Raw genomic sequence first — 27,694 nt, 5'->3', positions numbered from 1 at the left:
CACAGGCCACTGTCTACTACTATTATTGTTAATTTCATTTACTCAACGCATGTTTATGGAGGGACAGAGAGACACCTAACAGAGTTCAGAACCCACCCTGTTTTACATGAATATATTATTCTGCTCCCCAGACAGTTATAATGGCAGTTGATCATTCTCTAAGCTGTATCACCAGGTCAGTTTCTTTGGGAAGTCAAAGTGACCCAGGAGAACTTAGGTAGACCAGGATTTGGGTTCAGCTCTTCCATTTATTAGCTGTGGGAGGCTTGACTTCCTCTTCTGTAACACTCACAGGATTGCTCTGAGGATGAAGTTGTCAAAAACTGTAATGGCGGGACTTCCCTGGCGGTCCAGTGGTTAGGACTCAGCGCTTGCACTGCTGGGGTCCAGGTTCGATCCCCGGTCAGGGAACTAAGATTCTGCAAGCCGCGCGGCACAGCCAAAAAAAATATATTATAATGGTAAATTCACTGAGTACACAGTATAGACCAGGCATGGTGCTAGGAACATATGCTTTTTTTATTTAATCCTCTCAACTACACTATCATCATTTACATTTTACAAATGAAGAAACTAAGGCACAGAGAGGTCAAGTAAGTTGTCCAAGGTCACACAGCTACCTGATGATGCAATTGAGATTTGAATCCAGACAAACATGCATAAATATCAAATTATAATATGGAAGGGCAAGTAAAAAAAATCTAAACCCACGCTGTCCAGTACAGCATGGAGCCACAGCCACACGTGGACAACACACACATAGAACATATCCATCGCTGCAGGAAACTCCACTGGACAGCACTGACCAAGCAGCCGCTGTCAAACACTTTTAGCAGTGGAATTATTTTTCTCTAATAAAATCTTGCATGAAACCTCAATGTATCAAATAAAGAAAAAGTGCCATTTTAATTAAATTAGTATTAATGTATTCTCTAAAGTCAAATTAATAACATTAGCTAATTACACAATCAGTGAGAACCATCATGTTTTGTATGTGTCAATTTATATGTCATTTATTTTCAAACATTTTCATTGTAAAATGTTACGTATGGACACTCAAAGCAAAGGACATAAAGGTACAGTTTAATGGATAACTGCAAAATAGACATCCATGTAACCACCACCCAGATCAAGAACTTGAACTTGCCAGGATTTGAGACACCCTCTCCCCTTTCTGATCACATCCCCTTCCACCTCCCAGAGTTTACCACCATCATGAGGCTGTTTCAATAGATGAAAACAATATTAAATTGAGGGTTGTAGATACGAGATTGACTCATGAGTTGAGTGATTTCTACATTTTTAAATGGTTGGAAAAAATCAGAAGAAGAACAGTATTTCATGACGTGAAAATATATGAAATTCAAATGTCAGGGCCCACAAATAAAGCTTTATTAGAACAAAACCATGCTTCTTCTTCTATTTATTACCTGTGGCTGCTTTTGTGCAACAAGGCAGAGTTGAGCAATTGTGACAGAGGTTGTATGTCCCACAAAACCAAAAAGACTTATGATCTGGCCTTTTATAGAAAAAGTTTGCCTACCCCGATCTAGATGACAGTTCATTCTTAAGCCAGCCTCAGCGTCCAATGTGTAGATTACTTCCGTATTTTTGTTTTGGTTCTATAGTAACACGAAACTTCTGATTCACACAGATAAGAGGGTGACAGAGGTTTGTTTTTTTACACAACCCACCTTGCAATTTCAGAATACTGGCTTTTTTTTTTTTTTCTTATTGAATTCTTTCATTAATTTAAGGAAGAAATGATACAAATATTATATAAATTATTTCAGAGAATAGAGGAGGAAGAAACTTCCCAACTCATTTCTGAGGCAGTCATAACCCTAATGTCAAAACCTGACAAAGATTTTATTTTATTTACTTGTTTTATTATTTATTTTATTTTATTTTTCAAAAGAAAAAAATTATACAGTTATTTCTTATACACATCGATACAAGAAAACCTCTACAAATACTAGCAGATCAAATCCGGACATATATTAGAGGTATAATACATCTTGACCAAGTCGATTTATTCATGATTGCAAGGTTTGTTCACCATTTGAAAACAAGTGAATATAATTCACTCTATTAATAGCAGGAAGAAAAAATTATACAGATCATTTCAATAGATGCAGAAAAAGCATCCAGCAAAACTGAAACTCATCAGTACTTTTAACCAGAATACTCTGTAATTAAACTAATCTGAAGACTCAAACGAGAAGTAGCTTGAAATCTTATTTCCAAGCTGAAATGCATGCAAGATCTAACCCTGGCTTCCATTCCTTGCCATAGATACAGACGTGAGAGAGGAAACACTCTCAACTTAGAATAAGTGCAAAAAAAAATCTATAATATAACACTATCAGGATGACATGTTATAAGTTTACTTATTGTTTGTGCAGCTGAAAATAAGGAAGTGCCAAGAACACGCGTGGAGAAGATGTGGTTCAGCCCTATCTCCATTTGCTGTGGCACAATTTTGTGTCAGTAATTTGCCAAGCCTGAATTTAGAAAAAGACCAGTTCATCCTTTCTACTCTGTGACACATTGACAAGAAGTTCAAATATATGCCCAGAGGCAATCAGCTAAGACACTGGTTGTTTCTGATATGTTACGATTTGGTAGGGAATGCCAGTGAGCAGACCTGTTGGTTTCAAGGAGGATTTTTAAAACAGTTTTAACTTTTTTTTAAAATTGAAATTGAATTAAATGGTTGGGGAACCCCCAATCACTCACATACACTCCACTAGAGTGTTCCTAGGATTAGGGGAAGAGTTGGAATTTGTTGTTAATGATTCTTAGGCAGTAATTTGCAAAAAGTACAAAGGTGGAAGTGGATCTGCACATTAGAACCGGGAAGGAACACATTCTACTCATAACACGGATGACACAGAGTCAAGTCCAACAAAGCCCTGGCTTTTTCTCAACCGAAAAATGTTGAGACGCTCTGCCCCAGGTTTGAGCCAGGTTGCAAGCTTAACAAAGGCGGGATAAATTAGCGCATGCAGGCAATGGTTTTTTCACCCTCCTCGAACCTTTGTGAGCAAATCCCAGCACTCTGTAGTCTTTCTCTTTCCCAGTGTCCATCACCGCCACTCTACCCTCTTACCCGCTACATCTTCCCAGACCTCCCGCTGCTCTTCCAGGTCCCCTCCCAGTGGGGTCATGAGGATGGAGCCCTTGTGGATGGGATCAGTGCTCTCTCTTATAAAAGGGGCCCCAGAGAGCTCTCCAGCCCTCTTTGGACTATCGGAGGACAGGACACGAAGTCTGCAGTCTGCATCCTGGAAGAGGGCCTTCCCCAGAGCCTGACCATGCAGGCACCCTGATCTTGGACTTCCAGCCACCAGAACGGTGGTGAGAAATCAATTTCTGTTGTTTATAAGTCACCTGTCTGTGGTAATTTGTTACAGCAGCCCAAACTGACTAAGACAGGAGTCTTTGGTGGAAGGTAGGTATCTCTCACTGTAAGAAAAATTCACCACCTCCCACCCCTCCAGGAAGTCCAGGCAAAGCCAGAGAGTCACTCTGCTGCACTGAAGGAGTGCACACCCCAGCCCTGAACCCGATGGAGCCGGGGACCAGGGCGCAGGATGTGCAGGTTTGCCCAGCCCAGGGCATGTGGACGTCAGAGACCGAGGAATCTGGGGAAGGGGAGGGGAGATGGAGGGTGCAGGCGTCGGCCGCACAGCAATGCATCATGGTCCGCACTAATCAGCAAACTCTAGATTATTAAACTCAAAGGCACCAGGGGTCTCCTATGGGTATCACAAACCACAACCCCCGTGATGGGTGCAGCCGGCCCGCAGGCAGACTGCTACGTTCCAGGGAGCACGCCCGGCCAGAGCAGCCAGACCCTGCTCTCGGCCCTGGGCAAGGGCTGCCACCAGAGAATGTGGGCCCAGGGGTGCCAGATTTTCTGAGATTTCAAGAGCAGCCAGAAATCTGGATTTTTGTATGAAATCTTCCCCATCTGAAGTGTCGGAAACAAATTCAAAATGTCTTGGATAATACACGAGCCAAACAACCCTCATCTGTGGGCCAGATGCAACCCTGAGTGCCCGTTTGCAAACTCTGATGTACACCCAGCCCGTGATTTTACAGAAGGGGAAGCCGAGCTGTTCCAGGGATGGTCAGGGACTTACCCAAAGTCACCAGTCAATGGCAGAGCTGGGGCTGCACTCCGGCTTGCCACCGCGGGCTGTTATATTTTCTGATCAATTGTTTTCACTCAGCACCCAAACCAGGGAGGACAAACTACAGCCCACTGGCTAAATCCAGCTGGCAGTCTGTTTTTGTAAATAAAGTTTTACTGGAACACAGCCATGCACGTTTGTTTACATACTGTCACGGCAGGTTTCCCGCTACAATGGCAGAATTGAGTTGTTGGGACAAAGACCATGTAGCCCACAAAGCTGAAAATATTTACTCTCTGATCGTTTACTGGGAAAGGTTGCCTATCTCTGCTGTAGACCCTTGACGCTGGCAGATGTCATATATCCTGTTGCAACTATTCATGAGCTATCCCAACAGTCCGAGCTATTATTTAGTAACACCTCTGAATCCTACTTGTGATGCTGCAGACCCGGGGCTGTGGTCCAGGGAGGATGGGGAATGAGCCCAGCCGCGGATGCTTATCTCATCCTGGGTGAGTTACTCCCGTGAGAAGATGATAAAGGAAGACCCCTACGTCCACCACTGCCAGCACCACCATCACCAGCTTCTGTTTGTGGGAAAGAGCCCTGAAAGGAAAAGAGAATTAAGTGGACTTAAGAAGCCTAAGGATGTGAAGGTTCTTACAAGTGAATAGAAATTGTAGGTAAATGGTAGAATGTTGGCGATAGCCGTGGACAGGACACACACACACACCTCTTTGGGAACCAGAAAATGTGATTCGTAAAGCATTTTCAGAGATTTCTCCAAGTAGCATAAACATCGCCCATCCAATGAATGAGGCAGCCCTGGTGTGTTTGGCAAGGCTGATAACCCACGTGAGACTCAGCCAGGACTCCTGACACTCTCGGGAAATACGAGCTCTGGAATATCTAAGAGACTCTGTCAGGGGACCCTCCATCCCCCGGCTTCATGCTTCCACTGGTGCGATGTCCCGGCCTCTATTCCCACGTGCCTCATCCTGGCTGCAGGGCTGGCTGGTCTGATCAGTGTGATTGATCAGTGAGGACCTGGGATGCTCAGCTCAGCCCCCAGGGCTCACCTTGGCCACAGATGGTCGTGGCGATGCATTCACATCCCTCCTCTGCCTCAAGGAAGTCTCTCGGCCGTGGCAGGAGGGGGTCCACAGCTCTGCCAGCGTCGCAGTGGGTAGGGATGTCTCACTCAGGGGGAGCTCTTAGCGAACCCATCATGGCCCTAGGGCCGAGCCACTCCTTCTAACCCAGCTTTCATCACTCCTCTCCTGCTCTCTGACTCTCCTCTCTCTCTCTCTCTCTCTCTCCATTTGGAACTTGGAAAAGAGAAAGAGGCGTTATTTATTCGAAGCAACTGGTGGTAAGATAGCAGTGTTCTATTTTTACAATGCATGTTATAGGGGAATTATCTGCTATAACTAAAGTCACGTGTTTGGGGATTTTGATGTTCCCTGCTCAGATGTCAAGCCATTCCTATTCTCACTTGGGCCCTAGCAATCTTCCAGGACCTGTTTGCTCTCAGTGCAGGATAAGAAGCCCACTCCACAAGATGTTTATCGTCTACCCAAGAGTCAGTCAGTGATCAGTAAGTGTGTTTAAGGTATATATATTAAATACATGATTGAACAAAACATCACAAAATTGTTTGGTACATTGAGGAGTACAGGCTAATCTCTACAATCTCTTAAATTCAGTGGATTGATGGGTCAGGCATTTGTTGTGTGTGATTTGAACCCCAATACAGCTACTGTCACATGTCTTTTCAGCAAGTTCCTTGGGAGCAAAGAAAGAGTTTCTTGGGTCTCACCAACCAAGGAGTAAGACAAGATTGCCTCAAAGGATAAGCGTGAAGGTGAACAACCAGAAAATAAAAGATACCTTAAAATACCTACAGATTCCTTGGACATCAAGTCTTTCCTGTTACCAAAGGACCATTCTTCACTTGGAGTCAAATTGTCAAAGCTCTAAGAAGCCACCGCAATGCCTGGGAATTCTGGTGCTGATCATTCAAAAAGTTATTTCTTCTGGCTTTTCATTCTAAGATTAACTGAAACCAGAGTTAGAAGGCCTATCTGGAAGGATATCTCTGTGCGTGTGCACGCACACACACATTTACATTTATATAATAAATATATATATATAAAACACACATAGATAGACAGATGATAGATAGATAGGATTTCATTTTTAATTTTTCTGAGCACAAATCAGCTGACAGAAAGGCTGATGACCAGGACTTTTCTGGATGGCCTAAAAGAAGTGGGAAGTATTATGGAGATATGTAAATTAGCAGCTAATTGCAGGTATATGAACTAGTTAAATCTATCAGGAGAACAAATCAGCGTTTTGTAGCAAGAGCCCTTAATACGGTCGAAGGCTTGTATCCAGTAGTATGCGTTCTAGGGCTCTAGACTGAGCAAAGAATCAGGATGCAGGAAAAGATGAACATGCAAAAATGTTCACTGCTGCTTTCTTTGTAATTAAAAAAAGAGACTAACCTAAATGTCCAACAACAGCAAGGCAGCTAAATAAACCCAATCAATCTTGATTTGTTTGCATGGGGTGGGAGGCGGTCAGCCATGCTACTTGGCTGGCAAAGCAATGTGGCGGAGTGGTGAGCATATGGCCTTTCAACCAGATTGCTGAGGTCCACATCCTGGCTTTACCACTGACTCATAGTGTAATCTGAGGAAGTTGGCCATCCACAAGCCAAGGAGAAAGGCCTCGCTGCCCTCAGGAGCCAAGCCAGCTGACCCTGACCTTGGACTTCTAATCTCCAGACCTGTGAGAAAATAAATTTCTGTTGTTTAATCCACGCAGTCTGTGGTACTTTGTTATAGCAGCCCTAACGAACGAATACAGGCATGTACCTAAGAATGGAATTTCCAGGTCGTAGAGTATATTTAAGATTAGCTCTGGTAAATACTGCAGTACTGCACTCAGGTTAAATTTAAAAATCAGGAAAAATTATACATGCTTTATGTTTTCATATGTTGTGTGTGTATAGATATAAACATAGATAGAGCTGTTTCTAGATAGGAATAAAGACAAATATATGATAGAAGGAAATGCATCAGAAAGTTAACTGTAGATATTTTTCTTCTTTTTGTCTGTTTATTATAATTAACATGGCTTACTTATGTAATATAGAACCATAATAGTTACTATAATCTTGATAGAGGTCATTCTGGCCAATGGGATTATCAGTGAATGGTATTTTATATTATACTGGTTTCTATATTTTCCGATTTATCTATCATGGGCATAAGTTATTTTTATAGTCAGAGGAGGGAAAAGTTCCCAATAAAGAAAGGAGAGAAGTATAGAAAGAAATAGACTAACAAGCTATTGGCATTGATCTTTGAGTATTTATACAACGGAAATTGGCAAAGGCTATTGTTCTCTTGACTATCTAGGCTTAAGGAAGTAATGGAAAAAAATGTTAATAATGCAGGTTAAAGTTAAAAGTGTGTTATTTCTGTAACCATTACATTGTGAATAGCACAAAAAATTGAAACTTAGGATTATTGTTGCCATTTCTTTATTTTACTTATCTGCCTTTCCACATAATATAGTGCCCATACATTACTGTTATAATGGGAATGGGAGGAGAAGAGATTCTTATAAAAAATTAGCAGGGGGCTTCCCTGGTGGCGCAGTGGTTGAGAATCTGCCTGCCAATGCAGGGGACACGGGTTCGAGCCCTGGTCTGGGAGGATCCCACATGCCGCAGAGCAACTAGGCCCGTGAGCCACAACTACTGAGCCTGCGCGTCTGGAGCCTGTGCTCCGCAACAAGAGAGGCCACGATAGTGAGAGGCCCGCACACCGCGATGAAGAGTGGACCCCGCTTGTCGCAACTAGAGAAAGCCCTCGCACAGAAATGAAGACCCAACACAGCCATAAATAAATAAATAAATAAATAAACCCAAAGTTTAAAAAAAAAAAAGAGTATAAAAAAAAAAAAATTAGCAGGAAACCAAATTTTAAAGACTTTATTTACAAAACAAATCATTTAGTTACAAGCCTGTGCTTATATTTATATACTTCAAAATATGAATTTGGATAATGATAAATTATATAAGGAAATATATATGAAATTTAGAAAATTTTACCAATTTCAGTCTTTGTGCAAAATTTTTCACTAGTTAAAATTTCATACTTGTAAGCTGATTTTGTTTTTTTTTTTAATTTTAAATTTGGTGTCTATGAAGCTCAGACAATATTGCAATTATGAGATCCTATAAAATTATTCCACTTGAATTTTCTAGGTAGATTTCAATTTTTTATTTTTTCTGTGACACATTCTAGTATCTAGTGACTGTATTGTACTTTGTTGTTAACTTAGATTTTCTGGGCTCCTTAACTGAATTTTTTGTCAGTTTGGACTAATACAATCCTGAAGTAACAGTAATACATGCATTCATGTAAACACCTTTGGAGAAATAGAAGTTTCAGCACCTTAACAGCTAGGAATAAAAGAAAATGGAAGTAATAATTAAGTAAAAAAAAATTAGCAGGAAATAAATCACAAAGCTGTAAGTTCTAGAGTGAAAAAACCATGTTTCAACACTGGTTGACATTTGACAATTGTATGACACACTATTATTTTCTGTACTGGTGAGGACAGCACTTCCAACTGAACTATGATCCTTCATCAGTTGTAAGATGTATACAGATTTCAGGGGTGTTCATATGTGAAAAAAAAAAAAGCATCTTAGAACTAAGGTCATTCAATGGGTAGCACCACTCACACTATGAAAGAAGCAAAGTGGTTTCAAAGTCTGTGCAGAACAGAGGACCAGGGCCTGGGAAGGCGAAAGCCCAGGCTGGGCGGAAGGTTGCAGCAGAAAGATATGGGACCCTGGCTCGGACCCCACTCCCTGGTGGCCAAGGGACCGCATGGTCCCTCTCCAGAGGACACCCACTGACCGGGCAGGGACCTGTGTTGTGTAATTGGCTAATGTCTGGAGGACACTATGAAGATGAGAAGTGCCAGGTGGGTCTCATCACAGCCACTTCTTAAGATGATACTTGGAATAATAATACAGTTCTCCCCCACCGGGCCTTTCATCTGTGGATTTCAAAGCACTTAGCGAGCCTTAATTAAGTCTCCCAGCACCTCTATGAAGTAGGCACTAATAGCCTCTTGCCTTAGATGGAGAGACAGAGGAGAGTAAGTGACTGGCCCAGGCCCTCAGAGAGGCAGAGACAAGCCGTTCTGAAGGCATTCATTCAACAGGCAAATGTGTGCTGAGTGTTTCCTCTGTGCTAGGACAAGTGCTGAGCTCTAGGGGACCCAGCTAGAGCTGGGCTGTCCATCGTCACATTTGCAGGAATTCTGCAAACCCATTGTGAAACAAAGCCATTATTTAAGGTTTTTTTGAGGTTGGAGATAGGAGTATTCTTTTTTTTTTAAATTGAAGTGTAGTTGATTTACCATGTTGTGTTAGTTTCAGGTGTACAGCACAATGATTCAGTTATACATATACATATATATTTTTAAATTCAGATTCTTTTCCCATATAGGTTATTACAAAATATTGAGCAGAGTTCCCTGTGCTGTACAGTAGGTCCTTGTTGGTTTTCTGTTTTATATATAGGAGGGTGTGTATGTTAATCCCAAACTTCTAATTTATCCCTTCTCCCCTCTACTTAAGTTTAAATTATATAAACTTATCATTAAATAAATTTATATCGCAAACAAAGGTAATCAGAACTTAAAACACATCTCTCCTAACTATTTTACTTTTACTATTATTTGTGCTCTTGAGGTTATTTAACCTGTGGTAATAACCACAGGTGGAAATAATATATAACAAGGTACTACTGTGCATTGCTCCCCAATTCCCTGTTCAGTGATGTCCCATTGGTCCCTTGAAATCAGCCACAGTGGGAATATTTTACGTCATGGAAATTAACAAGTGCTACAGACCAAGGCTTGATTTAGTGTTTTCTTGACTATATAGAAATGATAGAGAAATGTTAAGAATGCAGGTTAAAGTTAAAAGGGTGCCATTTCTGTAACCATTACATTGTAACACACCAAAAAATTGAGGAATTACTCCTCCAGCATTCAAAAACTATCATCCAGTTCAGCAGAGAAGTCACCCATATCATGGACAAATGAATGAAATTTCTACACACACATTCCTTGTTTCACTTTCATCTTACTCGTTACATACGTGAAAATGTCAGTCAACTTTCATGTCAGAACTACACTTTCTTCAGTTGCAGCCATAGGTTGGCTACAGACATAAGAGTTTGACAAAGACCAATGAAGCATTCTAGAAGAATCAACCGGCAATATGGAACATACAATAAAAAGAATTTCTATTTTATTTGTACAGTTTCTATACATTTTACTATCAGTATGAATTATTATTATATATGCTTTTTTCCCCCAGAGAGCCTGTTGTTAAACATTCTCCAGCACCCCCTTGGTAGACCCTTGGATGTGCAAGGAAAGCACAGGTCCTGTCGTGGTGGACATGCCAGATCAACTGGTACCTTCAGTGCGAAGAGCTGTGACGGAGCTCAGCTAAGCCCGTGCGCCACAACTACTGAGCCCGCGTGCCACTACTGAAGCCCTCGCACCTAGAGCCCGTGCTCCGCAAGAAAAGAAGCCACCACAACGAGAAGCCCACGCACTGCAACGAAGAGTAGCCCCCGCTCGCCGCAGCTAGAGAAAGCCCACACGCAGCAACGAAGACCCAATGCAGCCAAAAATAAATAAATAAAATAAATAGATTTTTTAAAAAATAAATAAATAAAATGATTGTCATATGAAGAGACAATCAAAGAGTGTGCAGATGAAGAGTGGCCCCCACTTGCCACAACTAGAGAAAGCCCCCCGCACAGAAACGAAGACCCAACACAGCCAAAAATAAATAAATTAATTAATTAAAAAAAAAAAAAAAAAAAGGAGTGTGCAGTTGAAAATGTCAGAAAACATGTTACAGAGGTGGGTTGGGATGCTAATGTAAAAATATGTAGTATTTGCCAGTTTTTAAAAGTTTATATTTTTGTGATTTATTTAATCCTTCTAAACAAATAGTTCCATACCTAATACTGTATTCATCGTTTGGATTATTTTTCTTAATCTCCCCAAATTTGTATCATTTCAGGAGCCACAGAACTGGGGAGAGCCCCGGCTGGGGTAAACGCGGGGTTGTTACATGCGTCCCAGGGAGAGCTTAGTGGGGAAGATGCCGCCTGCCTTACCCAGAAACATTAGGGGCGAGCGGGACTTCAACAGGCAAAGAGGGAAACTAAACAAAGGAGATGGCTTGCCTGTGCCTCTTGTGCATTCTGTCTCCTCAGCCGGGCTGCTGACGCACACGTGGCATCTCTCTGTGGTCCTTCCATCTGGGCTAGTCCGAGCTTCCTTGCAGCATGGCGCCGGGTTTCGAGAGTGCAAAGAGTGAGTGTCCCGAGGAAGCGAAGCGGAAAGACGCGGCGTCCTTACGCTCTCACCTCAGAAGTCACAGAGCCTCACCTCGGTCATGCTCCGGCGGCTGAGGCGGCCACACAGGGCTTCCCTGGTTTAGGGGAGAGGACGTGGAGCCCCCACCGTGGACTCCTCCACGGGAGGGTTGGCTGTATAGGAGAAACACGTGGGATGGGGGATAGCGCTGCGGCCCTTTATGGACCGAACAGCTTAGCACAGGGAGGAAAAACACGTGAACAGAAAGAGCGTTAAAAGAGGCCTGAAGGGAACCCTCTTGCACTGTTGGCGGGAATATAAATTGATACAGCCACTGCGGAGAACAGTATGGAGGTTCCTTAAAAAACTAAAAATAGAACTACCATACGACCCAGCAATCCCACTACTGGGCATATACCCTGAGAAAACCATAATTCAAAAAGACACATGCACCCCAATGTTCATTGCAGCTCTATTTACAGTAGCCAGGACAAGGAAGCAACCTAAGTGTCCATCGACAGATGAATGGATAAAGAAGATGTGGCACATATATACAATGGAATATTACTCAGCCATAAAAGGAAACGAAACTGAGTTATTTGTAGTGAGGTGGATGGACCTAGAGACTGTCATACAGAGTGAAGTAAGTCAGAAAGAGAAAAACAAATACCGTATGCTAACACATATATATGGAATCTAAAAAAAAAAAAAAAAAGGTTCTGAAGAACCTAGGGGCAGGACAGGAATAAAGACGCAGACGTAGAAAATGGACTTGAGGACACGGGGAGGGGGAAGGGTAAGCTGGGACGAAGTGAGAGAGTGGCATGGACATACATACATGACCAAATGTAAAATAGATAGCTAGTGGGAAGCAGCTGCATAGCACAGGGAGATCAGCTCGGTGCTTTGTGACCACCTAGAGGAGTGGGATAGGGAGGGTGGGAGGGAGACACAAGAGGGAGGAGATATGGGGATATATGTATACGGATAGCTGATTCACTTTGTTATACAGCAGAAACTAACACATCATTGTAAAGCAGTTATACTCCAATAAAGATATTAAAAAAAAAAAAGAGGCCTGACTCTATCAGGTACTCTGTTCCCAGAGCTACTGACCTTATCATTTGGTCAGGGGTGGGGTCCCTATTCTGATTTTGCAGATGAGGAAACTAGGGCTCAGACAGGTTCAGGTACTTTCCATTGCCCAGAAAGTGGTTCTCAAACTTTAGTGAGAGTCACTGTTGAACACCACTGCCCCCCAGAGATTCTGATTCAGTAAATCTGGGAGGGGGACCCAAGAATTTGCATCTCTAACAAGTTCCTCAGTGGTTCTGAGAATGCTGGCCCAGTGGCCATGCTTTGCGAACTGTTGGCGTATAGTTTTTGAATCTGCATCTCTGTGAACTTTCACCTCATCATAGAGCTTGCAGTGGAGGGAGATGATATTCCTCAACCAGGGTCAGAGAAACAGGATAATGACTTATAAGCATCATGTCTTTTATTCCAAGAGAAAAGGTTCCATATGCATTAAGATAAGATTTTCTTTATCCCTTGCCCACTCCTCTTTCCCTCTCTCCACTCACTCCTGGAAGCCTTTAATAAAACAGACAATATGGGCAGGAACTTGGCCACAGCATAGCAAAAATGGCTTGTCTCTGTTCCACAGTGTCTGATAACTTTGGTGGGGAAACTTTATCAGCAAAATAAGCTACCAAAGGAACGCTATGAGAGGCTGTCAAAAAAGAGCAAAAGAAAGACGTATCTAAGTTGGAGATGCTTTACTCTGAAAAACCAGTGATGTCCTCTTCCATTAGTGCTGAAGGTTGGAAGTAAGAGATGTGCCTAAAGCTAAAAACCCTAACCCTGAGCCTCCATGGAATGGGACCCCATGGAGAGACCAGAGGGGCCAAAAGAGAGGAAAGAATCCTGGGAGGAGGAGAGGATGCAATAAGTAGTCTTGAGGGCTTTTTACCCTAAATTTCCAGTTCTTGGGCATCTAAGGTTGTGTTTTCTGACCCTTTGTTGTTGGGTGGGACCAGGTAGCTAGTTCTTGCCAAATACTCCAAGATGAAGTGGGCGTTGCTTGCACGTGGGAGCGTTGAACTGCCAAAGAGAGATCCTCCTCCTGCAAAGCTCTCTTTTTCCTCTGCCCCAGGGGCTGGTGTGTGCATGATGGTGGCTGCCAGATCCACCTACCAACAGAGCAGAACACCTACCAACCCGTGATGGGCAAGTGGAGTGAGTGAGAAACACACATCTGCTATTTTTAGCCACTGAGATTTGTGGGCATTTTGTTACCACAGCACGAGCTAGCCTTTCCTAACTGATCCCCGAGAAAGGACAGAGAAGGGGTATTCAGGCGCCTCTCCCAGGAGCATCATGAATAGGCCAAAATGAGACGGTCTGGGAAAAATAAATAAATATGTGTACCATTCTCTGGCCACTGTGAAATCCGTGATGCTCTGATGGTTACTTTCTTCTGCATGTCTTCCAGATTTTGCAGCCTTCTCTCGGGGAATTTGGGCTGTAGGTCCTCTGTCGTTCCCCAGCCCCACCACTTTGCTTTAACCCATTCCAGGCAGATCTATTGCCTCTCACATGGATCTGGTATGAAGGGTAACTTCGATCCAGTGGCCTGTAGCCAGATTCCAGTCTCAGATGCTAAGACTCCCTCCCCTCACTTACACCCAGCTCCAGCAACGTGCTCTGTCTTCTGCAGGTTTGGCGGAGATGCCAAGGCTTTGTCAGTGCGATGCCATCAGTATCCCCACCACCTACTCCCTGACCACCCTTTGGAAGCCGCCCGGGGCGGCCAGCGCCGGCATTCATGGCATCTCTGACAGTGTGTCCCGCCAGGCGGGAAGAAGGGTGCTGCGGGGTTCCCAGCTCCCAGCACCCCATCAACGACCAAGAGACCCGGTTCAGACCATTGTCCTGCCTGATGGAAGCAGAGGGACTGAGTTCCTGCGGAAGCAGCTGAGACCCAAGCCTGGGTGGTGGGAGCCCGAGCTACCCTAAGTCCCCACCCTGCACCCCACCATCTGCTCCTCAGTGTTTTTATTGCTGTCTGGTTTTTACAAATAAGTTCAAGAGGAAAAACGAAGCAAACTGGTAAAAAAAAAAACAATGTGAAGGATTGAAACAATTTCTATTTAGAGTCTGTAAAAAAAATAGTATATTTTCACCACCTTTAGCTCTATAGTCCTATGTTCTTCATTAAACTTTGAAAAAGAGAACGCCCCCCTCCCCAAAATCATGGCATGCTCTTAGTGCACTTGGGGATGCTCTAGGGGTCTCTGTTTAGTCCCTCCATGTCTTCCTAACATCATCTCAAATCCCACCCCAGGCTCCTAACAGACCTGAAACTTCCTGTATGGACAGTAATCCCCCCTTTTTTTAAAAGCCACCCGCTACCTTTGAGCGTACTCCCTATATTTGGGTTATTTCCCCCTAAATGATCTGCATTTCCCCAAGATAGAAGCCAGATACTTACTCTCCCATCCTTCTTGGCAGGAAGGGCCCGGTCGCGTGACGTAGGCTCAGCCAATCGGAAACACCTTCGTGGGATATGGATTCGGGAGTAACTCCATGAATGAGGCGCCACACAGAATCCATTTACTAAAAGATGGCTGTGTGAGTATCTGCTTTCCAGGGTAGACACCGCGCTGCCAGACAGAGGCTGGATGTGCAGTGGAGTCCTGGGCTCCGACCGGTGTCATCCCGGGGAGTGGCCAGGGCGTGGTCGGGAGCAGTGCTGAGGGTCACCTGGACCTTGTGTCAGGCTGCAGAGCCCCCCGGCCTGGCCCTCTGGCCCCTCCAGTTTCTATGAATATCCTTTAGTAAATTCCTTTTCTGGGTGAATTTTGTTGGTTGCAACTATGAACACTGATTAATACAGTAGATCACACAGAACCCCCCCACCACCCAAAATGCATGTTTCGCCTTACATTTCAAGCTTCACAGCAAAGAGAAAGATGTTTTTCCAAGGCTCTCCTGTCCTCTCCCATTCTGGTCCTGTCCAGGGAAGCATTTGAATTTGGAGACTTGGGAAACTTTATGGGTGGACAAATTCCTTCATGCAAACAATAGTAATTGAGTGCCTGCTATGTTCCAGGCAGGACATGATAGGTCCCTGCCCTCAGGGGGCTCACAGTATAGTCAAGGAGACAGACCTCAACCAAATAATCACACAAACAAATATAAAATTGCAATTGTAATAACAAGTGCTCCAAAGAAGAGAAAAAAAGAGTAAACAGGTGTGTCAGGAGGTAACAAAAGGCTTGCTTGAGGAATGACACTTATGGTGGACACAATGCTGCAAGGTCATCAGACATTTGTTTTCCTCCCAAACACAGATGACTTCATTTTCTGGCCTTTCTCGCTTCTAGGAGGGCCCGTGTGACTAGGTTTTGGCCAATGGAATAAAGGCAGAGATGGGGTGAGCCATTTCCAGGCCTGGCCATCCGACATCCTCTGTGCAATCTTCTACACTCTTAACTTCCCCAATTCCAAGATGGCAGAGCCAGACGATGGAAGATCCTGGATGCCTGAGTGACTTCTTGAAGGAGTCACCAGGGAGAGCTGGAGACATGTCAGACTTTAATGGTTGTAGGAAACAGACTTTTATTGTATTAAACCATTGAGTCTTCAAGGGCTAATTGTTACCGCAGCTTAGCCCATTCCACCCTAGCTGATACACAGGTGGGCAGAGAGCTGAAGGATGAAGAGAGGTTAAATGTATAAAGAGAGAGGAAGTGAAAGCATTCCAGGCAGAGAGAACCGCCCTATGCAAAGGCATTGCAGTGGGAGGGACCAGGGCCAGAAGGAGGAATTGGAAAAGACCAAGGAGGATGAATAAAGTGAGAGGCAGTGGGATTCGAGATAGGGCCGTGGACGTTGGCAGAGGTTATGAGACAGGCTGGGACCTGGGACCCTTTGCTGCAGGGCTTGCACCTGGACAAACGTCTCCTCGGTTGACAAAATACAAAGAAACTGTAAGGAAATAAAAATAACTGCGTGCATGTGCAGTTGGGGCAAAGGGTACAAAAAGACCAAAAAACCCAACTGCCACTTCTGAAGAGCTCGGAGCAAAAGCAGGGTGTCAGGAACAAAAGCAGAGTCCTGTGCAGGCCCCCTGCACTCAACACCACCTAAGGGGCAGGCAGACCACCTCAGGCACCCCTCCTGCCAGACCCCCGGACCCGCCCTGACCCTCACCTCATGTAAGGAGCCAGCTCGCCCCACCTTGGGGAGGGAGCAAGGGGACCTGTTACTTGCTCTCGGTCCCCCCGGCTGCAGCAGGGGCCCCAGTAAAGCCTTGCCTGAATTTCTTGTCTGGCCTCTGATCAATTTCTATTGATTGATTAAGGAGGCCAAGAACCCCCGTTGGTATCAGTTAGACCGTACGAGCCACGTAGGGACAAAGGGAAGGAGTTAGGTCGTCACGATTCCGGCTTCCTCACATTCCCACCGCCCGGAGACTCAGGCTGGGGGCCTGCCTGTTTGTTTTCAAGCCAGAGACCCTGGAGTTCTCCACTCTTAGCCCCACTCACTCCCAGATGAGGAAGGCTTTGAGAAGAAACTGTACTTTTCCCTACAGTAAGCAGCCCACATCAAAGCCCAAGAAGCCACAGGCATTCGGGGAGTCGTGGGTCAGATATTTAATTATTCTAATCTAGAAGTCTCTTCTCCCCACACTGCCAAGAACAGAAAGTTCCTTTTTTGAAAAATAGGGTAGTTTGTTGGAAGGGTTGAATCTCATCCTTGATCTACAAAGCTCTCAGACTCACCTCCAGACCTCCAGAGCTTGAGAGCACACAGACACGCTTCCTCCCCACAACCATGGACAAAGCAGGAGGCAGCTAGCCTTTGCAGGAGGGGAAGCGGAGGGTGGGGTTAGGTGTACGCCATTCTCATTTATTTTTAAGAAAAGCCACCTTTCAAATGGGGAGATTAGGGTGGACTTGTATTTCTAAACTGTGATATCATAGCTCTGATATCATCAGATAAAGTAATTACTCTAAAAATATTGCCTCATCTGCAAAGCTTAGGACATTTTTTTTCCTTTTGCTCTCTCTGTCTCTCTTTTTAATCTTTGAGAAAGATAATGAAAGAGGAAGCTTGAAACCCCATTTCTATTGATGTTCGAACACACAACTGCTGGATTTAAGAACCAGGGGAGATCAAAGGGAATGGGTCCCATTTTGATAAAATTACAGCATCGCTGGCAGAGGGTGTGGGGCTCATTTAGGAACTCGGAGGCAAGGAGTTGTTAACACACCTTCATTCGAGCCAAGGACAGAAGGAAAAATGCCTGAGATTCCAAGGGATTCATTAGGAGTGTGGCTAATAAGGTTACAGCAGCTGCACGCACATTCGGCTGCTGCATTTGCCTCGGCAAAACCTGCGAGACCCCAGGATCAGTACCATCCGAAGGAGAAACAGGTGATAGTGACTCTACCCTGGTCCCAAATTTAACTGGTCGGGCATTCGATCTGCTCTTATTGGGATCTGGGGTGAGAGTCTGGGGGAGATAAATAGAGCTGGGGATAGAGTAGCAGGTAAGGAACGAAAAACTTTTCATATCCTCCGTGACTGAGCCTCTTACTGCTTTCCTCTGAAAATGGATATCCCGGTGGGTTTCCCTCCGCCTTCCACCCACCGGTCCACGACTCCAGCTGCAGTTCCCATTATGACTAGCTTCTGCCCCAGTCCCTTCCTCCCTCAGTCCCGGTCGGTCTTGTGCAAGAAACCACCACGCAGGCATCCTGCCCAGCGACCTGAGAGCCATCCTTGTCTTTGCAGCATTTGGTCCTACCCGCATCGAATGCACCACCGCCCTCCATGGACTTTAATTCCATTCTCTCTCAGATGTGTCCCCTCCTCCCCTCCCCCAATGCCCACATTTGGACCTTCTAATAACAGACTAGAGGAATGTGAAGAAATCACCGACGAGAGCCTGAGAGATGTTAAAATAGCATTTATAAATGAAAACCACTTGAAGCAAAGCCGGAGAACTGCACGGGTTTAAAAATCCCCCATTATGGGCAGGAGGAAGAAAAAAAAAACCTAATAAATTTCGTTTTGAAATTGTGAAGTCTTACCCCCGCCCCTGTTGAGACATACTTACTCATCTCTTAGGGATACAAAAATTGATACAGTCATTTTGGAAAATAATTTGGCCATATACATCAAGAGCCATAAAAATGTTCATCTCCTTTGACCCAGTAATCCCACTCCCGGGAATTTACTGGAGGGAAATAATTCAAAACAAGAAAAAAAAGGAGGGGAGCTAGTTCTATATAGATGTTTATTACTTCCTTGTAATAACAAGAATCTAAAAGTAAAAGAAGTGTCCAATTATAGTGGAACATGAAATAAATTTCAGTATAATTAACTCAGTTTTACATTAGGTCATTGCAAAAATAATAAATATGGGCACGAGGTAGAACTTGGGAAGAATATACAGGAAATAATGCTCAATGAAATATATATGCTCCACAATTGCAACTACAGAAAAACATACAATTTTACAGATGAAAAAATGGAAGGGGCATTGGAAACGTAAATAATGTATATGATTGATTAGTGGGATTATGGACATGGCCTCTTTGATGCTTTCGAGTTAGATGGAAATTTTTCAAGCCCCTTGGAAGCGCCCTAATCAGGGCAGTGGCCGTGGCAGTGATGGGGGGGTCTCCGGCCCCAACTCCGGGGAGGGAGGGGACTCCCTGCTGCCTGCGGTACCCCACGGAGGAGGCTGGCCAGCCCCCGAGCTGGGGCCACGGCTGCCCTGCGTACGGACAGCTGGCAGAACCCTGGGGCCTCCCCATCCTGAAGGCAGATCCGGCCCCACGTCCCCTTAGGTGAGCAGCCTGGGGTCTGGGTCATAGGCTGAGAGCAGTCAGGGTCAGGGTTTGGGTACCGACCCTTCCCTAAGGATAGAGCGTGTCCAAGGTCCAAACAGTGAAGTCAAGTCTCCCAGCCAAGGTGAGGAGCACGGGTCGGGATTCTGCGGAGGACAGGAGGAGGGTTAGAGAGACGGATGGAAGCTCGAAGGGGTGGGCTCCAACGCCAGGGGGCACGCCCTTGGCCTCAGCACCCAGTGCCCATCCACAGCTGCTTCAGGGCGGCCCCAAACCCACTCACCCGGCCACCCCGCGTGGCACGGCCCCCTTCCTTCTCGCTTTTGCCCCTCTCCCTCCCCCTGACCCTCCTCTTCTCTCCCCTCCTCCGCCCCAGGCCTGTCAAGGACACCCAAGGGCACAGTTCAGTTACCCAGGGGCACCCAGCACTCCATGACGGTTGACCTCAGGATGGGTCGTTGTACATGCGGGGCCGTCGGTCTTGTCCTAGTTCCAGACCTGGACATTCGCTGGAGGCCTGGCCAAGGCGCTCCTGGGCCATCCTGTGTGTAAACCCCCTTTCCTCACAAACGGGATGCTTTCCCCAGGCCTGGCTGTCATCCGGCCGCACACAGAAGGGATGGAGCAGCAGGGCCCTGGCTGGTGGACACGCAGAGGGCAGCAGGCCAGCAGGAGCTCCTTGCCCCTCTGCACCGTCATGGACTTCCCGCCCCAGCAGCTGCCTTCGGCATTTGTAAACAGCATTTGTTCTGGGGGTGGCGGGGTTTTCCAAGACTCGCACTGGACCCAAAGGAGTCTGAGATGGGGCAGCGCAGAATCATGATGGCTCCTCGTCTTTGTTCGCTTGGCAGGTTCCGCCTGTCCACGAGGAGACGGACAGAGCCGGCTTCCGAGAGGCTCATGGAGGAGAGGCCAGGATCAGTTAGCAAGAAGACGTTGTTGTCAATGTTTTGTCTAGAAATGCACTTGTTACTTTCAAGCCCAAAGGTAAGTCAAGCCAGGCTAACCCAGGGTAGACTAGTAAGAATCTGTTTCAAGGAGGACAAAAATATGGACTCCCTGGCAGTCCAGCGGTTGGGACTTCTCACTTCCACTGCAGGAGGCCCGGGTTTGATCCCTGGTCGGGGAACTAAGATCCCACATGCTGCACAGTGCAGCCAAAAAAAAAAAGGAGAGAGAAGACCAAAATATTATGCGTTTCTGCACATCACTTGTACATCAGTAGGTCCCCCTAAGTTCCCGAGGGCCTTTAGAGACTAAAAAGCAGTTTTCAATATTCCACTTTCCCTCCGAGATTTCTCAGTGTTGCGGCTGTTGTCACTGGTGCCTGGGCACTCCTGACACTGGGGTGGCCCGTTCCTTGCTGCAGGGGGGACCTGTGCATCACAGGATGTTTAGCAGTGTCCCTGGCCTCTGCCCACTCGATGCCAGCAGCACCCCGAGTTGTGACAACCAAAAATGTCCCCAGACACTGGAGGGGGAGGAGAGGGAAAGAAGGACGATGTTTGCTAATTCAAGGTGAAATTCATCCGGGCTCCTGCACAGATGATCAGTTTCTCGTGAAGAGACAGGTCTTTATGAATAAGATTTTGCTGTTCTCTAGGGTGGAACCTGGTTAGAAAGATCAAGTTTCTGGTGCTGTAATATCTAGAAAGGAGAATGTGCTAGAAAAGGCCCATTGTTGGTCACATGGCACATTCGAAATGTCCCTGCTTCTACAATGGCCCTTGTGTGGGCAGGGTGCTTACAAGCTTAACCAACGAAGTGAGAAACATCTTTCTTTTAAGAAAAAAAAAATTTGTCTCGTGATTCCTTGAAATGAACCCTCTCAGAACATTTCTAGTTGTGTTTCATGTTTTATTAACTTGACAGAGTGCCTGGGCTGCAGAGAACCATAGAAGATTAATCAGAAATGAAGAAAGCATTTCTGAAATTCTTACGTATGTCAATTTTGTGTAAAGTGATTATCTACCCTAAATGTTATACTTGTGGCTCTTGGCGAAAATGAGGTTCATAAAAAAGTGATGGTGAACCATTTGAATTCTTCCCCAGGGAATTTGCAATATAGACTTATATTTACCATGACTACAAGTCCTATCTGTGTATTAACAAATATATATAATGCTTACTATGTACCATGTGCTACCCTAATGGTTCATAATATTAATTCACTTAATATTCAAAACAATTCTATGAAGTGAATACTATCATTGTCCCCACTTTACAGGTGGGAAAACAGAGGCACAGAGTCATTAAGTAGTTTGTCCAAGGATACACAGCTGGGAGGGGGCAGAGCCACTGCTGCTTTAGGGAATTTACAAAAGCAGGTGAAAAGCTGGAGCGAGGCTCCTTTTCCCACTTCTGTCAGTTTTGATTTGCCTTTATGTGGATTTCTTGGCTTGCTGGGCCCAGTTTCCCCCGCTGTACTGTACAAGGATGGAGTCAGATCAGTGTTTCCCAACGTGTGGGGTAGCTACCAGGGGAATGAGAGATTATTTTATGTAGTATATGGGTAGAAGTTTTTTTCATAGTTAGGTATTTATTTTCATGTATATTAGAAAAAATATATGTGGTAGATAGAACATTAAATGTGTGTGTGTGTGTGTGTGTGTGTGTGTGTGTGTGTGTGTGTACATACATAAAATTCCCCAAACCTGTGACATCAAGGATAATATCAGCTGGGGTGAGACCCAAGTGGGTAGTAGCACCAGAGCTTGGAACCAAATTCAGGAAACAGAACCACGGACATCATAGCCCTTGATACTCACATGTCCCTGCCCTGCCTGGGTCAGCGTGGGTGGGGTGGGGATGACCGCATCCCCCATGGCCAGGTGGACACATGCCCCAGCCCGGCCTGCTTGTCCTAGGGGCGGGCATGTGATCCAGGAGGACCAGTGAGGCCTCCTGGGCTTTCGAGGGCACGATGGGGACGCCTGGCACTGCCGCCACCGGGAGGGGGTGCAGTCGAGACACAGGCGCAGAGAGGAGGCCTCAAGGCACCATCGGAGCCCCAGATCCGGCTGGCCAGTCCCCGGGTCTACCCCTGGCTCCTTCCGTTACCCAAGGCACGTGTCTCTCTTCCAGTCTGAGTTTGGTTTCCTTCCCTTTCCAAGGTTCATTTATCACAGGTATGAAATGTGATCTTGGGACTTAGTGAACAGCTGTCCTTTCTAGTACCAGGCGATGACAGCATCACAGAAGAGGGCACAGCAGCCTGGGTGTGGAGAAAGGAGAGACACAGCAGTCGCCTGCATGCTTCTTCTGGAAGCACGGCTGTCCTCTCTGCCATGTGTCAGGCAGCCTGGGGGGAAAGAAGAGGGGCCAACTTTGGTGTGGACTCCCCGAGCCCTGGTTTTCTCATCTGTCAAATGGAAATCATGACAGCCCCTGATAGAGTTGGCCCGGGGCTAAGTGGCATGACACCAAGAACCTATCTAATGAAAGGCTCTGACCCCAAAAATGGTAGCAATTACTACTGGGTACCAGTGTTTTCTATAAATTATTGTATTGAATTTGATCTTCGCAACAATCCTATGCTTTAAAATCGTCATCCTTATTTTGCTCCAGTGAAACTGACATTCAGAGAGGGTAGGTGACTTGTCCACAATTAAATGACCAATAAGGGACAGAGTGGCCTTTCAAGTCATTCAAGCCAGATCTCAAACACCCCATCCAAAGTCTGCAAGCATGATCCCAAGAAGCCAATCACCAGAGGCAGAGCGATGTGAAGACCACTGGTGGTAGAAGGAAGGGAGGAAGACAAGAGAGCAAGGCAAATACTCGGAGAGCTCTTCTCACATCCTGCCCACCTTGGAAAGTTCCTTGGAAAACCCCGGGGTTAAGGCTCGGAGGAAAATCAGCTTCATGGAACAAAGGTATAGAATAATCCAGCCAAGCACCCAGTCCCGATGCACCAAGAGGAGCTGACATTCATACACGAGCACAGACCCCAGATGTTGTTATGGTTGGATTACACGGGCTTGGAAATTGTGGGCATGAAATGTCTGAATGATAACAATAGAAAACAGATCAAAAGCCCAAAGAAAGAAATCAGGAGAAATGAAAAACAGAAGGAACGGCAGGAGAAGATGAAAGGGGAGAATTACAATTTGACACCAAAGCAGAGCCAGTGTTTAAGGTTTTGCTGGCAGTTGACCCATATCCAGATGAGATTTTTGCAGCATTAATTGGAGGTATGAAATTACCATCTTTGAGCAGCGTTGTAGACTTCTGGGACCTCAGGGTCGAAAGAGTTCCTTGACAGTCTCCGAGGCCCACTTTTAAATAATCTAGAAGGTGATCAGTACCTGAATCTGCACAGACTCTGTCATTGTCAGCAACTCCACAAAGACCAGGGAGGTCAGCAAGGTATAAGAGGGGTCGAAAATACAATCTCCCTGGCCGAAGTCACCTCATTACACCACGGATCAGATCACTCTCAGTCTCAGTTCCGATCATACAGAACCCAATTTACACAGACTTTAGCAAAAGAGGGAAGGTATTGGCTCAGATAACTGAAAAGTGAAAAGACACTCTAGCTTCAGGTATGGTTTGATCCAGGGGTCAGCAGCACTCAGTCTCTCTGATCTACTCCACATTTGCTTTATTCTCAAGCTTCATATGGTGACATGATAGCAATTTTCAAGCCTATATCCTCCCAGGTTTGAGTCCAAAAAACCTCTCTCCCAACAAGTCTCAGCAAAATACTCATCAAGACCCACTTGCTCTAACAGGGTCATATGCCCATCCTAGTGGCCAGAAGACTGTGATGCTCTGACTGGCCAGGCCTGAGTTACATGCCTGTACCTAGAGCACGTAATAACGCCAACTCCATCTCCAGATTGAGAACTGAGAATAGGAGATGAATGTTTCCCCTGAAAAAGTGGGGTCCCAGCATTAGGAGAAGGTAAACAGATGCCAGAAATCAAAACCAACAGGTGTTCAGGGACTTCCCTGGTGGTGCAGTGGTTAAGACTCTGCGCTCCCAATGCAGGGGGCCCGGGTTCGATCCCTGGTCAGGGGACTAGATCCCACATGCATGCTGCAACTAAGAGTTCGCATGCCACAACTAAGGAGCCCGCCTGCCGCAACTAAGACCCGGCGCAACCAAATAAATAAATAAATATTTTTAAAACAAACAAACAATGAGTGTTCAGCATTCCCCATCCCAACACTGTCCCCTAAATATGACTCCCTTTGCTTTTTTCTCACCTCACAACAGAATAGGAAGCAACAGCATTGTTACTTGGTCCCTAAACATCAATGCCATACGTCATCCACATAAGAACCACCCACTGACACCTACTTTGACCATGCAGCATCCTACACCCTGGGGTACCCAAAGGGAATCCAAGCCCTAGTTCTGATCACACTCTAGTAAGATGGGGGGTGGGGGGTGGGGGGTGGGAATATTGGCCTAAAGGGAAAATTCTAATCTGAAAAAATCTCACGAAACATCTTGGTTCTTTAGATAAGTCTCTTGGAAAGAGTCCTGCCCTGCTCTCATCCCATCCCCCAAATGCTTACCAATAGCTTGGCAGTTAACAACAGACTTTCACATTTAATTTGTGAAAGCTCCCACCATCTCTAGGAGCTCTTCCTATTTCGTATTTGATGGATAAAGGGGGAAAGCTCAGAGACATTGGTGATTTGCATGGGGTCACACAGCTCATAGGCAATGGTGCCCAAACTTCAGATCTTCTCCCCCACTCCCACTAGAAGCCACAGGGACCTACGGGAAGCCACAAAGTTTGTCGCTCAGGCTGGATACAAAGGAGGCCAGAGGTTGCGCTGAGACAGAAGAACCAGAGCCAACGCCCTGTTGTTAGCTTGTGTTCTGTCCTACGCAAACGACACGTACGAAACTGTCAGCCTTCCTACAACTGAATTCATTCCATCGACAGCATTTGAGCGTTTGGCCTGTCGACTAGATGCCAGGCCCTGGACTAAACCCTGGGATTCTGGGGACAAAATGGGTCCCGGCCCTCCGGGAACATACATTCCGGGAAAGCGGAAGAGAATAACCAGGGGCAAAGCCACGTGATGAATGCAGTGGCTAAGACACGCGCAGACAGTTCAGGAGGTCTGGAGGAGGCCCGGGAAGGCTTCCAGGAAGAGGAGGCCGAGGAGAGAGAACGTGGGAAGAAGAAAGAATGTCCACGTGAACCGGAAGTGGAGAGGAAGGAAGGGAGTCGGGAAGCTGGAGATGCTGGGAAGACCGACCTCTACCGGCCACAGGGAACTCCAAGGTGGATACGGACTTGAGCTCCCTGCGGCTGCGGCACAGAAGGTGGGTTGGCTGTGGGCAAGTCCGAAGGCAGAGAGAGGGGCTGGGACACTGCTAGAGTCACCCCGTGAGGGCAGTGCCACCAGGGCTAAAGCAGTGCTGACAGAGGTGGGGCGACAGACTCGGGTTGGAGAGGGATTCGGGCGGAAGACGTGCCAGGGCGAGGAGGGCTGCAGAGGGAGGGACCGGAGAGTGGAGAGTCGCAGGGGGCACCCGGGGTCCTGGCATCCGTATCTGTGCCTGGTGATGGTGGTCGGTGAGAGGATCGTGGGGCAGGTGGCGGGAGGACGTTGAGACATTTGAGCTGCGTCGAGACTGCGACGTTTCGAGAATGATACGGGAGACGCCATCGGCTGCAGGCTGTGCGGGGGTGGGGCTTGGGGACCACTCTGGGCTGGAAAGAGAGGCAGGGATCATCCCGGAATAGCCACAGAAATGCCATGCGTGTGGGTGGTCGCTGGAGCTCTGGAATCGGATGCACCGCTCAGGAGGAGGCAATCGAATGAAAAACAGACCAAGTATAAAGTCCCATAAGATGATACTTAGGGATAAAAAGAAAACCAGGAGAGACAAGTATCCGGGGAGCCAAGGGAAGGGAAAACTTTTTAAGGAGAGGTGAATAGTCAAAGGTGGCAGGACATCTGGAGAGATGAGTGCAAAACAGTGCTTATGGGATTTTGCAACAGAAAATTCCTTGGCCTCCTTGGCAAGTGTGTCAGTGAAATGGTGGGACCAGCTGCCAGCGTGTGGTCCATGAAGAGGTGGAGGGGAGGTGATAACACAGCTGCCGTGGCTGGGGACAGCTCTTTCAAGAAGCTTGGCGGGGAAGGGGTGGAGAGAGATGGGGCCATCGGATGGAGAGAGGGTTTGGAGCCTGGGGGTTTAGGCTGTTGTTATTTTAAGATGATAAAAGGTTTGGGTGTGTTTATATGATACCTTAGGACCCTCAGCAGGTGGGTGGGGATGGGTTCAGGGTTCAGACGGCAGGATGAGCGTCTACTTTCCAAAGCTGCAGGGAACAAGAAGAGGGAGAGACAAGACAGAGATAAATGCGTCGGTGCGAAAGCAAGGCTTTGAGAGACGTCAGCCTGCTAACCTGGATTTTCTCAAAGAATTAGGGGGAAAGAGCATCTACGAAAAGTGAGGGGCCAGGCCTGGGTGGGCCAGGCTGGCCTCGAGGATGATGGCAGAGATTCTGAGCATCACCAGAGGGGAACAAGAGAGGCAGCCCAGCAGTGGCGGGACCACTGAACTTAGAAGCTCTGAGGCCCTAGTGGTCCAGAGCAACCCAGCTGTATCAGGTCAGATCAGATCTTCTGACCTAGAATTTATGGCAAGGTCAACCGGGCTGGGCTGAAATATTTTACTGATGCAGAAAGAATTAGCTAGGCTATTAAAAAACAATAAAATACAATAAAGAGAAATTGTCTCATCTACTCCGGGGAACAACCTTTTCAAGCACGTTAGCAGCGCCTGTCTGCTGTCCAAGTGATGGGCTGATAGAAAGGACACTGATCCATTTGTGAAGGTAGGTCCGCAGACTCCTTCCCTGACAGCACTTCTTGGCGTGGACTGCTGTACTAAAAGCGCTTGAAAGTAAAACCTTCCCAAACGTACCCTGACTTATATTTTTCAAAATTCAGACTGGGCAATGGGAATGAGTCAAAACACATATTTTAAAATTTAATGGAATTTTACATTTTGAAAAATGAATGCAAGAACAAAAACACCGGCATATTGGAACGATGTAAGGTACACGAGCGGCACATTGAGTACGTGCCTTCAGCTTGGAGTGACAATGATCTTGGCGATGTCCCATTAAACCCAAAACAGACCCACTAGAAGGGACGGAGAGGGGGCGGGAATGGTTAGCCCTGGTCCATCCTCCCAGCTTTTAGGAGTCATATATCCTGTAAGGGGCTGTGTGCTGGGGCGTAAAGGACAGAGACCACTGAAAGGGACCACTG

The sequence above is a fragment of the Balaenoptera borealis genome, assembly GCF_965194805.1.
Source record: "Balaenoptera borealis genome assembly, chromosome: 20".
NCBI lineage: Eukaryota > Metazoa > Chordata > Mammalia > Artiodactyla > Balaenopteridae > Balaenoptera > Balaenoptera borealis.
Note: the sequence above shows the minus strand (reverse complement) of the source record.